Source organism: Lithobates pipiens, unplaced genomic scaffold (assembly GCF_037356315.1).
Source record: "Lithobates pipiens isolate NorthernLeopardFrog02 unplaced genomic scaffold, aLitPip1_a1.2 Scaffold_19, whole genome shotgun sequence".
Classification (NCBI taxonomy): domain Eukaryota; kingdom Metazoa; phylum Chordata; class Amphibia; order Anura; family Ranidae; genus Lithobates; species Lithobates pipiens.
Genome location: NW_027507764.1, coordinates 24,948,437 through 24,967,186, shown reverse-complemented (window position 1 = coordinate 24,967,186; position 18,750 = coordinate 24,948,437).

Here is an 18,750-nt window from a genome sequence, read left to right as displayed (position 1 = left end):
GGCACCCTCTCTTGGGTCTTGGCCTCATTTTTTTTATATATATGGGTCCTCGTAAAAAAACAAACCCTGGTTTTCATAATTACTAGACTGGTTATATGTGTACGAAGGAACACCATAACCATTGTACATAGCGTCTGAGTCCCGTAAATCTCAAAGTGGGGCAAATCTGTTCTGTGTGGGAACCCCACTGGCATTGTGATACTGAGAACCTCCGGGGTGGAATTTAAATATAGAATTGGTTGAAGGTTAAACCCCTAGTAGAAACAAAAACGCCATTAGTCATATGACATGAAAATACAAGTATAAAAATCCTAAATGGTTGGACACAAAATAGAAAACCATTCTCCATCTCCTCCCAGTGCTAGAAAAGCTGTAACAAATATAATATATTATTTATCATATAATACACTCCAGGTTGAGGTTCACTGTGATCATCAATTGCCAGTGCCACAGCCACCTTCAGGCAGGCCCGCTGCCAGCCTGCCACCACCAGCGAGTCAACAACAGTGTGACTGCGTTGACGTGACGCTAGACTAGAGCGGCATAACTGTCGTTTATAAGGTCTTCTTGACAATAACTTACGGATTACGAATAGATTAGGAGGGACTCAGGAGGGAGAGGGAGGGAAAGGTGAAAGGGAAAAAGGGAAAGGGGGAGGAAAAAGGGGAAAGAGAAAGTGTGAGGGAGAGAGAAAGGAGGAGTGAAGTTCTCCTTTCCTTCTCTCTTTCTCTCCACCTTTCCTTCTCTCTCCTTGCCTTGTCTCTGAGAAGGAAAGGAGGAATGAAAGAGGGAGAGAAAGAAGGAAGAAAAGGGGGAAGGAGAGAGAAAGAAGGAAGCAAAGGCAAAAAAGGGAAGGGGAAAGGGAAAAGAGGAAAAAAGGGAAGCAATGCTGCATTGAATTTGGGAATGTGTAGATTTTTGTGCAAGAACACTAGCTGATCCACTGACGCTGATCCACAATGCTCTGGTTTTGAGGGTGCTTCTTTTTTCAGTTACCACATCTCCTGCAGCGGAAAAAACCCTCTCTGCAGACACGCTCGTGCCTGGAATACACAAGTATTACTTTGACAGCTGAGAAAGGAGGGGGAAATGTGACCTCATGCTCACACCACCAGTTCAAAGGGTCCTCGGTGAGAGGCAGAGGTGGGGCTTTACAATATTTTTCCATTTCCTCTTCAGCCTTGGCATAGGGGGTTTTGGGTTCTATTGTACCTTCAGTGTCAGTGAAAGACCGTCCAAGCAAAGTCATGAGCAGCGATCTCTTTCTTTTAGGAGGAGATGGAGAATGGTTGTCCTTGATGGGTGAACTCTTTTCTTCTAGGCACTTCATCCTCATGTGTCCTCTTAGATATAATCTGTGTTTGAACAAAAAAAGAATAGAAAAAAAAAGAATAAAATAAAACACATTGTCAGTTGCCTGTGATTCTGATGGGGTGATGAAAAAGCACAGGAAACGGACGGTGCAGTTCCCGCACCACATCAGATTCAGAAGCATGGCTTACAAGTTACACCACACAGTTGGAGTTTGTTTCAAGAAACATGATGAAATTCAAATTAAGTTTAATTACCTCCAAGGATGCAGCCTCCTCAGTCACTCCTTTTGTATATCTCCAATCTCTCCTCCTCTGTGAGGATAAAAGGCAGTCCCTTAAAGCGAGGATCCAGTGCAGAGGCTGTATGAAGGATCTTCTTCTCTGCCTCACTGCTGTACCTCTTCTGGAGATCTGTTCTGATGGCATTCTTGATCTCATGGATCATGGGTGTGTCTCCCATAGTGTCTGTCATGCTCTGGAGGAGTTGTGCATTTAGAGGGGCAATGAGAGAAACTGTTGGGTTGCGCTCTTCTGACATCAGCATGGTTGCATCTTTCATTGGCTTTAATGCACTCACAGCGTCCTCTGCATTTGACACATCTGTTTCGTTGAGAGTGCAGAGATTGGACTCTCCTTTTCTGACTTCTGGAGACAGCAAGGTGGCACAGACTGCAGGTTGTTGTTCTAAGAACCTCTCGACCATGTCGTATGCACTGTTCCATCTTGTTGGCACATCAGTTATCAGCTTATGATTCTTTAGGCCAAGACATTTTTGTTTCTCTTTTAGACATTGGCTTGCTCTAGTGCTGCGGTGAAAGAATGTGGATATCCGTCGCACTCTGCCAAGAAGCCTGGAGAACGTGGCCACTTTCAGCACTCGCTGGGATGCAAGGCTTATGCCGCGTACACACGATCGGACTTTTCAACATCAAAAGTCCGACGGAATGATTCCGGGAGACCATTCGATCGTGTGTGGGCTGCAGCAGACTTTTGATTTGCAAAAGTCTGACAGACTTTAGAAATAGAACATGTTTCAAATTTTTCCGCCGGACCCAGTTCCTACCGAGAAATCCGCTCGTGTGTATACCAGTCCGACGGACAAAAACCGATGCGAGGGCAGCTATTGGCTACTGGCTATGAACTTCCTTATTCTAGTCCAGTCGTGCGTCATCATGTTCGAATCCGTCGGACTTTGGTGTGATTGTGTGTGGCCAAGTCCGTTCATTCGGAAAGTCCGTCAGAACTCTGTCAGAACTCCGTCGAAAAGTCGGACCTAGTCCCTCAAAGTCCGGTCGTGTGTACGCGGCATTAGTGTATGGGCGAAGCATTTCACATGGGGGAATTTCCCAACTTGAGCCGCAACTATCATGTTTGACGCGTTGTCGGTCACAAGCACTACAGATTTATCGGACAGTTGCCATTCTTCCACAACACGAGACAGTAGCTCTGCCAGATGAGCACACGTGTGAGATTTATAAATGGCTCTCGTTTGTAGCACATGCGACACGATCTGCCAGTCCTTGCTAACGTAATGTGCTGTTAATGTAACATAAGGCTCCGTCGTGACTGAAGTCCATGAATCGCACGTTATTGCGGCTCGACTTGCTTGGCTCATTGACGCAATTATCTGAGCTTTGGTTTCGTAGTAGAGTGCATGTATAACGTTTTCTGTAAAGTGACTTTGTGACGGGATCTTTTAACGCGGCTCTATCGTCTTCAACAGGTAGCGAAACCCAGTGTTTGTCCACAACAGAGTAAGGGCGCAGGTCCTTAGCTATGAAAGCTGCTACAGCTTTTGTTATTCTCTTCCCCTTTTTCAGAGTTGGGCGGCAAAGTTGAGAGTATTGCATCAATTCTTGGCTGAGCTGGGTGTTTTTCCTTGGCACTGGTGGTGGTGGCAGGTGTTAGCATCTCTGAGTGAAAACGGCTAGCATGGTTTCTCAAATTAGTTGTATTCCCTAGATATAAAATTTTTGTGTGACAGGCTTTACACACAGTGTATGACTTAACCAATTCGTGCTTCTCACTTTGTTCATGTTCATAAAAGCCAAAATGTGCCCAGATGTTTGCTGTTAAAAAGATAGGTGCATTTTTTATTTCTTTGTTCTTTTTGGTCTCCTTCTGCCATTTTTACTAGTCTAGCATCATGCCATGTAATTGTGACAGGGGTGATGACAATGTTGTCTACAAACTCTGTCAGTATAAATTTTTTTTAAGTGGTTAAGCCTAAAGCCTGCCACACCAGAAAAGTAACCAGTTTCCTCTACTAGTATGAAAATGACACAGTCAGTTGCCTACCTGATTTGATGATGGTACTCTGAGCTGAGTGGCAGGCAGTGTGGCACTGTGTCTGACTGGCAGTGGCACTCAGGTGCTGGTCTGGACGGATGGAGCTGGTCTCTCTCCCCTCCTGCTGCTTGTGAGGACAGCGCGGTCTCTCTCCTAGTCCTGACTCCTGTCACTGTGTCCTCCTGAGTCGGGTGATGGGCCTGACGACGGCACTGACGGAAGGTCGGTCGGTCTCCCTCTCCCCCTGTAACAGCGGCAGCCTGTGCTCTGTGCTGGGGAGGAAGGCAGCCCACTGGGAGGAAATCTCTGGGGGGAGGACTGGGACTCGGAGGAGGTCAGACTGCAGGGCCGGCTGTCAGTGTCTTCTCCTCTCTCTGAGCTGCGACACGGGGATGACATCAGCGGGAGGCAGGAGAAAACGGCGCAAAAGCTTCGGCTGCTTTCGGTTCCACTCGGAGGCAGGGCATGGCACAGCGCGAGGATGACGTCATCCTCAATAATCAATTCCTTAAAGCTACAGCATCGATGCCGCATCGTGGACGGTCGATTGCCGATGCATCAATTCGACGATTAATTTCAACACCCCTGCTATAGAGCCATCCCCAATGGTTATGTTATCAATGTAGCGATCATAATATATGACTTGGGAGGCAAAGTGATTATTGTCAATGACCTGCTGTAATTCCCAGGTGCCCATAGCTAAATTGGCATAGCTGGGGACACAATTTGTCCCCATTGCTGTACCATTCAGTTGCAAATAGAAATCCCTGTCTGGGATTGGTCAGAAGGTCCCTAGCTAGGAAAAATTCCACAGCCCTAAGTCCTACTTCATGGGGTATTGATGTATATAGGAAAGAGATGTCTAAGGAAAGCCACCTATATGTATGTTCCCATGTATATAGCCGCAACATATCAAGGAGATAGTAGCAATATGGTCCAATCAACCCAGTGACACCTAAAAAGAATAGTCACCTCATCCCCTACAAAATATAAACTTGCATAGAAGGAGGGGGAAGAGAAACGGGGGAGGGGGGATTTTTCAACGGTGCTGAATATAGCAGAAATCTAACAAAGTACAATAAAAATTCATAATAGTTTATTAATATACATTAAAAAGCACTGAGACATCGAATGCAGTGTACAAAAGTATAGAAAGCAATATGTGCATTGTTACTCAGCAAGAGGAATCCCAGAAGTGAGAGTTGACAGGCTGACAGCACTTGTTCCCAACATGTTTCCCAATTAGCTTCATCAGGGGAAATGTGCAACTAGCAATGAATTTAATAAAAAATTAGTATACAGGAAGAGCAAACAAATTAATTTCTAATGCATATCAATATATAATAGAGTCAATAATAATAATAACAAAACTACATGTTATACACAGGAACCTCAAAGTGTGAGATCTAACAAGATGGCGCTTACCACCTATTGCCAGGCCAACCGCATACTGGAGATCGACAGCAGGATGGAACAAAAATGCAACCACCAGGCCAAATCAAAGGCCGCCAAGCCTTAAGGAGGACATAGATGGGGGGTAAGCCAGTGCTAAAGAAATAGAAATAAAGCAAAGAAAAGCTAGTAGGTATGGCAAGAGATACGGGAAACCTACTGTAAAACTGTACAAAGTAAAAATGATGTATAAATCGATAATAGGACAACCTCATTTATATGAGGGAAACGGGAAAAAGCCTCAATCGATTAAAATGAAATTGAATAAGGAGAATATACACAGAGAGGAGAGGTAATTATGGTGTACAAAAAAAATAAAAAAATAAAAAATTAAGCAAGACTATGAAGAAAAAGTGAAAGTAAATAAGAAAAGAGAGAAATTCGATAAGGATGGGAGTGTACTTACTACGGTGGTAAGGCTCGGTTCACACAGGGGCGACTTGTCCAGGCGACTTCGCCACCTGACAAGTCGCTCCCCGTTCTGTACTACAGAACCGTTCTAATAGGAGCGACTCAAGTCGCTCTGACTTAGAAAAAAGGTTCCTGTACTACTTTTTGCGGCGACTTCGGGCGACTTGCATTGACTTCTATACAGAAGTCGTTTTGCAAGTCGCCGCTGAGGTCGCGGCGCTGCAAGTCGTGCCGCGACCTGTGTGAACCGAGCCTAATTGTTGAAAGTAGGACAAAGTAAAATGTATCCACTTCAAAGAAACTGCTCGCACAGTATAGACTGATAAGCCAGATAAATGTGCAGCCAGACGAACAAATTGACACACAGTTGCGCTGCCCCTCAATAGGTTGTTTCCCTAGGGGCAACCAGACATAACAGCTAAGTAAAAAAATATAAAATGACCAAGAGGAAACTGTGTATCCAAACGAATAAGTGGTTATTACCAGGAATTAGCAATCCTGCGCCACGGCATCCAGAAAAAAGTAACCACGCGTGCACAACAGCAGAAGACAGCCTGGCTTATATCTCCCCCATCCATCGAGCCGGCGTCTGACGTCACCGGCTCGATGCGGACACTATGGGGAAGGAACTGAGCATGTCCAGAGCTGGAAGCGCTTACGGCGGAACTACATATAATTTATTGGGATTTTTAAGGCAATATAGAAAAAAGAAAATATATACTAAAATGTATACGAAAAAATATATAAAATTTTATTACAACTATCAAAAGATTTTACAAAACCACAATGATCCATAAAATAACAGTGTTGTGCTAACATATGTGTGTGGCATAGAATGTTACTACATGCGTAGACTCTATCCAGCAAAACAGGCCGCTCTTTCCCTACGCGTTTCGAAAAATGTGTATTAATAATTTCTTCTTCAGGGAAGCCACTGTATGCTATTTCTGTACCAAAAGTAGGCACTATCTCCTCTCTAGGCAACCGTTCCAGAAACGGAAAGACAGGCCAAGAGAGGAGCGGATTAAGCCACAAACGTGGAGATGGCAAGGATAGTATGGATCTGTTGCAAGGTCACCGCATTCAAAGCCCTGGAGTCCAAATGAACTCAACAAAGGATGGGAATAAAAGATTCCTTTGCACAAATGTCCAATGGCCCATCAAATAGGAAGATGTTATGTTGTATAAACCTCAATCTTGTCTAAAAGACCGCCATGACGAGGTTCAATCGTTTCCTAGTTTTATACGAATATCACCGAATCTGGAGCATCCAAAGGACATCGGAGAGATTCCCAAAAGTAACCATGCGTGCACAACAGCAGAAGACAGCCTGGCTTATATCTCCCCCATCCATCGAGCCGGCGTCTGATTGTCACTGGCTCGATGCGGACACTATGGGGAAGGAACTGAGCATGTCCAGAGCTGGAAGCGCTTACGGCGGAACTACATTACCCATCATTCTGCTGTGCTGGAGAAATTACATACCAACAGAGCGGTTGCCAACAAAAGTTAGCGAGGGGGGGGATGACCGTCTCCTCTCTCCGCGACAGCGGAGAGAGGAGACGAATGCAGACAAACCAGTCAGCCTAACCAGATCCGTTTCCCACATAAATGGGATCATGCCCAGAAACCTACCCAAAAACGGGTATCCCTGACACCCTGTGTGTCCGTATGCCCCCCAAGAATAGGCAGGCAAGCTCAGTGATAATGTGTCAGGGGGATGCAAGCATCAATTATGATCCGAGCGGGATGCCGGCAGCCAACGGGACGCCATCATGTGAGTGCAACTCATAGTGAACAACACAGATCCCAATGTTTGAGGACCGTAAGCTGCACCCACGGATCACATATCTTAAGGGCCCATAAAAACAGTATTCAAAATTAAGACAAATTAAAGTGATGATGATCTGTTTACAAAAAATAATGAATACATTAAATAAAAATACAAATATACAAATACACAAAAAAAAATTTTTTTTCTATCCTTTCATCCATGGGAGCCCAGAGCCGAAGTAAGAAGGGCCAGTGACTTAAGGAAATATATATAAAATATGATATAACGCTTAAACAAAAATAAATATAAAGTTCAAAATTATTGATGAGCGGATTCCAGAGAGATGGTCTGGACGAAATCGTTGTCTTTTATGATTCATGAAAGGGACAGGGGGAACCACCACCAACACCCGATATTACTGACCCTTACCGTCAGTGCACATAATGTATGCACATAAGATTGAATTGTAACAGATCGTCTTTCCAGACTTCTCCTTATCTCAATATGATTAATCCACATAGAGGGAACCGTCCAAAGACCAAAGAGGAATTTTTTTCTCTTATTTTTATGCGCTTCACAAGACCTCAAAAGCGTTCTCAGAAAAATAATTTCCCCAATGGCCACATAAAAAAAAAAAAAAAAAATGGTTTCATTGCGCAGACTTCATGATAAGTCAATCACTCTTTAATAAAAAAAAGATTTTAAACTCACATTCCAGATGAGATATAAACAGCATAAAAGGTATTAGCAGCATCTGACAAAAGGGATGGAAACCACTCTCGTGCTCCTTCTAATGTCACAGGTCCCTCATTCGCTCAACGTTTCGTCACAAACGTGCGTCCTCAGGGGCATGACCGTGACAATAGAGAGAGAGCTTTATATAAGGATCAATGTTAAAAAAAAAAAAAAAAAATATTAATTGAAAAAATTTTAATTAACCTATTGCAGGTGTTGTCTTCCATCTGTGAAGAAAACCGCCATTCCGCAATGTGTATTCCCGCCATGATTAGCATGCGTTCCATCACATAAAGGGAATAAAACTAAATGCGGAACTTCCGGTACATTGTGCATTTCAACGCCCGGAACTAACTTATAAAAGGGAAAGAAATAAATAGTACATCCCCAATGTGTCCCAATGGTAATGAGCCATCACCCGGAATAGCAGACATTCGGCCCAGAAGGTGCATGTATGTGTAAAGCCGCGTACACACGGGCGGACTGTATGGCCTACTTAGTCCGTCATACAATCCGACGGACAGTCCGTCATACTTTCGAATGAACGGACTTGACCACACACGGATGCACAAACAGTCCGTCGAAAGCTTGCGCGATGACGTGTACAGCACGTACGACGGGACTAGAAATAGGAAGTCCAATACACAGCAATGCACCCTTCCGCCGTGTAAATCCTTTCTGAGCATGCGCCATTCTTAGTCCGTCGAACTAGCCTACTGACGAGCGGATTGTCCGCTGAAACCAAAGTACGACGGACAGAATTTCGAAAAATCCGAAATACTTAGTACTCCGGACTGCACGCTGAAAAAGTCCGCTGAAGCCCACACACGAGCGGACTGTCCGCTAAAATGTGTTTCAACGGACTAAGTAGGCCATACAGTCCGCCCGTGTGTACGCGGCCTTACAATAAAAACCTCCACGTGGAGTAATAAGACAATCCCCCCCCGGAAGTGACATATGTGTGCACCTGATACAGGCCTTCCGGTCCACTGTGCGTTCCAACGGCCGGAACTTCCGTGTGTTCCAACAGACAAAACTTCCGGTCTGCCTTGCACTCCAATAATCGAAAACTTCCGTGCGTTCCAACGGCCGAAACATCCGGTCGGTCATGGATTGTCAAACCCCATATAGGGAGTGATGCATAGACCTCGAATTAGCTCCACCGTTAGTAAACAAAACCCATGTCACTCGCCCCCAAGAGTAACAGGGGTAAAAAAAGCAAAGATCAGAACATTCAATTCGCCGTGCGCTCAGCGATCCGAACTTCTCAAAACATGTGGACATAACCAAAATAGTATATACATCCAGCACACAGGGATAATTAATTGTGGAGAAATATTACTGATGGGACGCACATGCGTTCCAACATGCACTTAAAATGCCCTTGATAATATTTGTTATAAATAGACAACATTCAACGCCAATATGGGTAATTAATATAATGCCCATATGATGTTAATCGTTGAACCTCTTAACAGGGGGGTTGGTAAAAATAAAACATAATGTTAAAACGAAACAACCCCTACAATAGCAGACTGTCCGTCGAATCATCAAATCCCCCCATCACTATATTGCAGGGGAGAATAATAGATATCAAAAGGCAGCTGTCATTATGGTATAGATATCAAAAGGCGGCTGCCATTATGTAAACATTCTAGTTTTTTTTTTTTAAACAAACTAATCCTATAAGAATTGGAGAAAAAAAGAGAAGAAAATATAGAAAAAACTCCACTTTTCTAGGAAAAGGAAAAATGTATAAAACTAGTAGACAGACAGGATATCTTTGCAATTCTGTCTGTTAATTGTTCAATACAGTAGTCCACCCAAGGACCTAATGTATTCAACTAAGGGGGAAGACCGTGATCATCAGTTGGAGTCGAGTGTGGTATCCAAGAAAAAAAATGAACAATAAAGAATATACAATGAAAAGTAAAAAATAAATAAAATAAAGAATAATGAAAAAATAAAAATGCATACATCTTAACTATTACTGATAAATGCATTGCCATCCCATTCAATGTTCATGCCAAACGGGGCGTAACTCTGAACTTGATAAATCCACTTGGTTTCCAGGCGTGAGATCTCCCGTACCATGTTACTGCCCCTCCAGTGCCCTTGAAATCTATCTATACCAATAAAGGTGGTACCCTGAGGGTCTCTGTCATGTTGAAGGGCATAATGCTTTGATAAGCTGTGCTTCGGAAAACCCTTTCTAATATTGGCTATATGTTCCTCCAACCTAACATGTAACATTCGTTTTGTCCTCCCAATGTATTGTTTTGAACAGGGACATTTAATCAAATATACTACATATTCAGAGGAACAGGTAATAAATGGTTTTATTTGAAAGGTTTCCTGAGTGGAAGTTGATTGAAACGTTTCGGTCCTTCTGCTGGTAATGGCATTTATTTTACACACAGGGCACTTCCTACATGGAAAGAAACCTCCCATATTTTGAAAAAAGGAAGTTTTTTTTAGGTGGACTAATAACATTGGGAGCCATCTGTAGTTTTAAACGGGGGAACCCCCCGATATATTACTTTAGGGCGTTCAGGTAGTAAAGACCTTAAAATTCTGTCCCCTTTAAGTACTTTCCAATACTTGGACATTTATATTTTTTATGTCGTAATGCTGATTGGAATAACCCGTGACAAAAAGCGAACTATAAGGAATTATCCTCCCTTTTTACCTTTGTCACCAGTAGCTCCTCTCTATTCTTCTGTAGGGCTGAAAGGAAGGCGCTCTCGAGTAATTCCTCCTGATAGCCCTTTTCCAGAAAGCGGGATCTCAACAGAGTTGCCTCTTTTATGTAATCTTCTACGTTGGTGCAATTGCGTCTTAATCGCAAAAATTGACTTTTAGGGATAGACTCTAACCAGGTCCTATGTTGACAACTATTAACACTAATTAAAACCATTACGATCGGTTTCCTTGAAATGGGTCATGGTGACTATCTTCCTGTCTATAACCTTAATGTTAAGATCCAAAAAATGGATTTCTTTGCTGCTGGCTTCAAATGTTAAAACGATGCCCCTATCATTCATGTTCAATCTCTGAATGAAATCCCTCAGGGATTGCATGCTTCCATTCCATAGGAGGAGGATGTCGTCGATATACCGCCTCCAGAGGACCAACTCAGGTTTGGCCTCCCGATATACAACGTCCTCCTCCCATTTAGCCATAAAGAGGTTTGCCATGCTTGGGGCAAACTTTGCCCCCATGGCAACACCTATTTTTTGAACATAGTAGGAACCATCGTACCAGAAGTAATTTCGTTCCATAGCATATTTAAGAAGTCTCATAATGAAGTCACTCTGTTGAGAATGGATAGTGTCCTGCTTTAAAAAATATTCAACAGCCTCCATTCCGTGTTCGTGAGAAATAATTGTGTACAGGGATAATACATCCGCCGTAGCGAATATATAAAAGTATCACCCCAGTGAATATCCTTTTAGCAGATTGATAACCTGCATAGAATCTCTCAGGTATGATGGAGTATTTTGTCACAAGGGGCTGCAAGAAATTATCTATATATTTGCCCACCCTGGAAGTAACCGAATCGATACCACTAACGATCGGCCTTCCAGGGGGGGCAAACTGGATTTTTATGAATTTTCGGAAGATAATATATTACTGGTGTACGCGGTGCTATTGGAATTAGAAATGCCCTTTCTTTTTTAGAGATGATGCCATCTTGAAAGCCCCTTTCAACTATTTCTGCCAATTCCTTCCTATATTGTATCATAGGATTACCCTCTAAGGGTGAGTATGTGGCTCTATCAGACAGAAGCCTTTCCATCTCAGCCTTATAGGCTTCTTTGTCTAAAATAACCACCCCCCCTCCCTTATCGGCAGGACGAACTATAATGTCATCCCTATTTTTGAGTGCATCCATTCCCTTCTTAAAGGTGTGTTCTCGTCTACTCTTTTTGACCTGTAGTTCCTGTAAATCTCGCATAACTAAATCTTTAAAAACTGTAACAGCCAGTCTCACAGGACCCGGAGGGTTAAATTAATGAGGCATTAGCTAGACGTGAATGTCTAATCTCATTTGAAACCACAGCATTGAAATGAAAAGAATTACCAATCATATATCTCTGGATATTGATTTTTCTAATAAACCTCTGAACGTCCACAAACGTTTCGAATTTGTTCAGAGGTTTGGAGGGGGCAAATTTCAATCCATGATTTAAAACGTGTTTTTCTTCATTGGTCAAAATGGCTTTGCTCAAATTGAACAAGCCAGAATCTTTTAAATGCGCTTCCTTTTTTTGCGCGGACCCGCCTCCCCCCTCTGGTGCCCCTTTTGGATTTAAACTTCTTTTGTAATTTGGAGCCCCTGGAAAAAAACCTCTTTCTTCCATTGGTCTTCCCCCCCCTGTTATTGTGGCCATAGGCTATCTCGACTCTTGCCACCAATTATTCGGTGTTCTGGGGGATCGGCTATTATCTACGTGGAAGTTGTTATCCCAATGATCAGGATATTCAGTAAGATAGCGATCATCTACATATGGACCATCCCTCCCCTCAAGTGGGTCAAATCTATTGTGGGTGTTTATTGGGGGGGGGGGAATATGTTTTAAAATGTCCCCCTCTTTTCCTTCCACCCCCCCCCTCCCATTCCCCTTCAAAGAAGGTCTACGTGGTTGGGGGTGGCTTATATTCTGGCTGTTGCCAGGTGTCTGACCTGAATCCCTATATTGGATCCCAGCTGTTGAGCTTTGGTGGTCTTGAACTTCCATAGAGGACTCTGTTCTACCTCCATCCACTACATCAATCACTGTGGCTTTTTTGATCTGCCATTTTAAAGACCTCTTTTTTTCTGATAATCTCCTACATCCCTAAGATATTTTTTCTTCTTTTTATTCCTTTGTTCGAGACGCTCTTTTTCAAGGTGTCTCCTCAAAGTTTCAGATTTCTCTAAGTACTCTCCGGTGTCTTTAAATGGCTTAAGATTTTTTTTTAAGGATACTAATTTCAGCATCAACCCTTTTGAAGCTTCTCCAGTTTTTTTCCCCCACAAGGAACTGGATAAGTTTCAAACCAGCATCGTTAAAAAACTGGAACCATTCACTCGTATCATTCACATCACTTAATGGGGTACGGTCCCATCTTAAACTCCGAGGGACTATGTTATCCGTAAGGATATTGTTTAAAAAACGCTATGTCCCATTTAGTGTGTAATTCTGTGGTAACAAGATTCTTTAACCTCACAAATACTCCCCCTAAATCATCGTTGGGGACATTCGTTACACTAAATAGACCCTCTGTATCAACGGCATAAGCAGCCCTAAAATCAAAAATATATCAATTTTTCAGGACAACAAAGCAACACAATATAATCCAAAGGTCAAAAAATAGAAAAGTTTTTGTTGCGCTCAAAGCAAAAAGAAAATAAACAAAGAAAATACAGCAGCTAACACAAATATTGCTGGTAACAAAATGGAAATAAATATAAAATATATGATATAGCGCGTAAACAAAAATAAATATAAAGTTCAAAATTATTGATGAGCGGATTCCAGAGAGATGGTCTGGACGAAATCTTTGTCTTTATGATTCATGAAAGGGACAGGGGGAACCACCACCAACACCCGATATTACTGACCCTAAGGGCCGGTTCACACTGCAGGCGAGGCGAGGCGACTCCGACTTGCCTCGCCGCGACCTCAGCGTGACTTGCAAATGACTTCTGTATAGAAGTCAATGCAAGTCGCCCCGAGGTCGCCCAAAAGTAGTACAGGAACCTTTTTTCTGAGTCGGAGCAACTCGAGTCGCTCCTCTCAGAACGGTTCCATTGTACAGAACGGGGGCGACTTGCGAGAGCGAGGCGAGTCGTGTTGCCTCGCATCGCCCGCTGTGTGAACCGGCTCTTACCGTCGGTGCACATAATGTATGCACATAAGATTGAATTGTAACAGATCGTCTTTCCAGACTTCTCCTTATCTCAATATGATTAATCCACATAGAGGGAACCGTCCAAAGACCAAAAAGGAATTTTTTTTTCTCTTATTTTTATGCGCTTCACAAGACCTCCTCAAAAGCGTTCTCAGAAAAATTATTTCCCCAATGGCCACATAAAAAAAAATATAAAAAGAATGGTTTCATTGCGCAGACTTCATGATAAGTCAATCACTATATATATTCTGCAGGGGTATCCACTCAGTACCTGATGTGTCTGCCTCTGCTCCCAGCGCTCATATATGTGGTCAAATCTCAATGTTTAGCTGCTGTTATAAATACAAACATATCATGAACAAAAAAAATGTGGTCAACCTGGAAACCAAAAATCGATCACTAACAGCGCTTATACTGCATACCAGTGACACCATCAATCACCTATTCGAATCATGCAGTGCCTTTAGATCAAATACATTATGCAAGAGCTTATAACCACTTAACATACAATCAAATTGTATGTGTGCAATATAACCACACAATGTTCCCATTAATCAGTTCAGCTTCACAAAACAGAGTCCTTCACATTCGTTTTTATATAACATTAGTGTTCATGTCCTGCGCTCTGTCTTCCTATGTATCTGGGTATGCGTGGGTGGAGTCCTACACCTTCACCAAACTTTTCACCTCCGTGAATATACACTCAGATGGCCGCTTACCAGACACTAGTCTCTTTTGAGCTTGTCTCCGCTATGCGGAATCCCTCTGTGTAGTTCTTTGTGCTCCGTAGATTTCCCACTCATCGGTTGCGGACATGGAAAAGATTCAAGGGGTCTGTTTATTCTGCCAGTGAAGTCCACCTAATGCAGTTTCCTGTGATGGGGTGGCAATGATGCTGCACTGCTCTTGCTAAGAGCAGAGTTGCCCCACTCATGTAGGATGTCACATTAGGTGGACTTCACTGGCAGAATAAACAGACCCCTTGAATCTTTTCCATGTCCGCAACCGATAAGTCAATCACTATTTAATAAAAAAAGATTTTAAACTCACATTCCAGATGAGATATAAACAGCATAAAAAGGTATCAGCAGCATCCGACAAAAGGGATGGAAACCACTCTCGTGCTCCTCCTAATGTCACAGGTCCCTCATTCGCCCGACGTTTCGTCACAAACGTGCGTCCTCAGGGGCATGACCGTGACAATAGAGAGAGAGCTAAGTGATAAGTGTACTACTTTTTTTTTTATTGCTATTGTTTTACACCAAAAATAATAAAGTTAGCTTTGTTTTGTAAGGGACATAATGTTAGATATCTTGTTAATATATATTCTATTTTATTAGATTTCTTTAATAAACCACTTCTATTTCTAATGACAGCTTCATGTGTATTATTATAAAACTTACACAGTTTGTGTAATGTGTAAATACAATTGAGTGGATAATAAAAACAAAAACAATCATCTTAATGAAAAAACAGTTATTACAAAAAATAAAATACAATTAAGAACATTAAACCAAAATATATAATTCTACAATAACCTAAAAATAAAATCGTCCATCTTTAATGAAATGCCATCTCAGAGGCATCGTAATCATCAGAATATAAAAAAACGACGTAGGAACCATTTGGATCCGGAAACACTTCTCTAACAACTTTCACAGCACATGACGGAATTACTCTGCGGTTAGCCTTCCCTAAATATCCATAGATCCACGCGATGAATAACCGGTAAGCAGTCTTCCCTAATCGCCTGAAAAGATAAAAAATTAAAAAAAAAAAAAAAAAAAGGCGTAAGAAGACATAATAACATCTTTGGTCAGTGTTTTTCGAATTTATTTATTACAAATTTACATCATTACCGATTTGTTGTTGGCATCCACGACAGGTAAATCATCGAGATGCACGGCTATGGATGTGAGTCGAACATGTTCTTGCGTAGCAATTTGGGAAATGAACATATCCGCATTGGTGATACGTTTGCTGCCCTCAGGGATGCATCCCTCAACCTCGTGTATTTCCCGGCAACACACAGATTCGATTTGCGTTGCCATTGCTATGCAACACTCACAAAGACACCAGTGAGTGTTGCTAATTCGGTCTTTAAGGGTATCTTGTGATTGGGTGGTTTTCGAATCCTCAGGAGTAATTGGTATCCGGGGATTATTGGGAAAGGCTGGATCGTGTTCGGTGTTGGGATACCTTGCCAACAGTTGTTGGATCATCATATTTCTCTTTAAAAAAAAAATAAAAGTAATAAACACATTAGCAGAATATAAAAGCATACGTAACATTTGAAAATAAATTTAGAAAATCTTAACTTTTTATTTTTCGACAATAAAAACATAAAAATTGCATGGAAAAAAATATAGTGCATACAATACATTACATACATAAAATACATACAAAAATTAAAGAAAATTCTCACATTATTAATTTTATTGTTAATATTTTGGGCCAAAAATATATTTAACATTGATAATTAGAGAAATCATTTTCTATGATTAGACATATATTGACATGTGTAGAGATGCAACTGAAATAAGAGGATAATATAGACAATTTTATATATGAATTACCCTTTCCTCTTAAGTGAGAGAACTATAACTTCGCGTTCCAGATCCTGAGGGAACTTCAGTATTTTCCTAATAAAAAAGTAAATGCAAGTCACGTAAAAAAAAAAAAAGTTACCATAACATATTTATATATGGCTATATAAATAAAAATGGACCATTTTCAAAGAATTGAAATTGGATGTTCTTTCCGTTAATATTTTTATCCGGAAATAATAAGTAAATATTTCTTTTTTGAAATGGTGTTTCCTATATGTGTGTGTGTATATATATATATATATATATATACATATATATATACATACAGTGGTGTGAAAAAGTGTTTGCCCCCTTCCTCATTTCCTGTTCCTTTGCATGTTTGTCACACTTAAGTGTTTCGGAACATCAAACCAATTTAAACAATAGTCAAGGACAACACAAGTAAACACAAAATGCAATTTGTAAATGAAGGTGTTTATTATTAAAGGTGAAAAAAATTCCAAACCATCATGGCCCTGTGTGAAAAAGTGATTGCCCCCTAAACCTAATAACTGGTTGGGCCACCCTTAGCAGCAACAACTGCAACCAAGCATTTGCGATAACGTGCAATGAGGCTTTTACAGCATCCTGGAGGAATTTTGGCCCACTCATCTTTGCAGAATTGTCCTAATTCAGTTATATTACAGGGTTTTCGAGCGTGAACGGCCTTTTTAAGGTCATACCACAACATCTCAATAGGATTCAGGTCAGGACTTTGGCTAGGCCACTCCAAAGTCTTCATTTTGTTTTTCTTCAGCCATTCGGTGGTGGACTTGCTGGTGTGTTTAGGATCATTGTCCTGCTGCAGAACCCAAGTTCGTTTCAGCTTGAGTACACGAACAGATGGTCGGACATTCTCCTTCAGGATCTCTTGGTAGACAGCAGAATTCATAGTTCCTTTTATCACGGCAAGTCTTCCAGGTCCTGAAGCAGCAAAACAGCCCCAGACCATCACACTACCACCACCATATTTTACTGTTGGTATAATGTTCTTTTTATGAAATGCAGTGTTCCTTCTACGCCAGATATACTTGGACACACACCTTCCAAAGAGTTCCACTTTTGTCTCATCGGTCCACAGAATGTTGTCCCAAAAGTCTTGGGGATCATCAAGATGTGTTGTGGAGAAATTGAGACGAGCTTTGATGTTCTTTTTGCTCAGCAGTGGTTTTCTCCTTGGAACTCTGCCATGCAGGCCATTATTGCCGTCTTTTCCTGATGGTGGAGGCATGAACGCTGACCTTAACTGAGGCAAGTGAGGCCTGCAGTTCCTTGGACGTTGTTGTGGGGTCTTTTGTGACCTCTTGGATGAGTCGTCGCTGCGCTCTTGGGGTAATTTTGGGCAGCCAGCCACTCCTGGGAAGGTTCACCACTGTTCCATGTCTTCGCCATTTGTGGATAATGGCTCTCACTGTGGTTCGCTGGATTCCCAAAGCTTTGGAAATGGCTTTATAACCCTTTCCAGACTGATAGATCTCAATTACTTTCTTTCTCAATTGTTCCTGAATTTCTTTGGGTCTCGGCATGATGTGTAGCTTTTAAGGATCTTCTGGTGGACCTTACTGTGTCAAGCAGCTCCTATTTAAGTGATGCCTTGATTGTGAACAGGTGTGGCAATAATCAGGACTGGGTGTGGCTAGAGAAATTGAACTCAGGTTAGAAATATGCATATATATATATATATATATATATATATATATATATATATATATATATATATATATATATATATATATATATATATATACATACATACATACATACATACATACATACATACATACACATGGATTACGTGAAGCTGGGTGTCAGACACTCACCTGGTGGAGTGTACATCTCTGTCACTTCTTCCCGTCTCCTCAGAATTGCTGGGGCTAATTTGCCATTCAGCCTGTCGAGGTTGAGGGTCCCGGCGGGGTTGGGGGTCCCGGCGAGGTTGAGAATCCTGGCGTGGTTGAGGTCCTATTGTATTCACCAATAAACAATCGCCCTATGAGCGTGGTTCCTGACTACGAACGTTGGTTCATACATACGAATGGTATGCAAAAAAGTTGCTATTTATAATAGGAACGCATGACAAGTAGTTTCTTTTTCGAAGCACCTTCTTTATTTTGAGGTACTGATTCGGCTCCCTCAGTTTAATGTCGGACCAGCGTTTCCTCAACTGGTCTTTGGACCGTCGCACCCCAAACTTCTCCTCCAGAGTGTTCACCACTCTATTCATGATTTGGTCCTTCAATAAATTGGCATGCAATTATGGGCCATGTTTCCCATCATAGTCCTCCCTCCT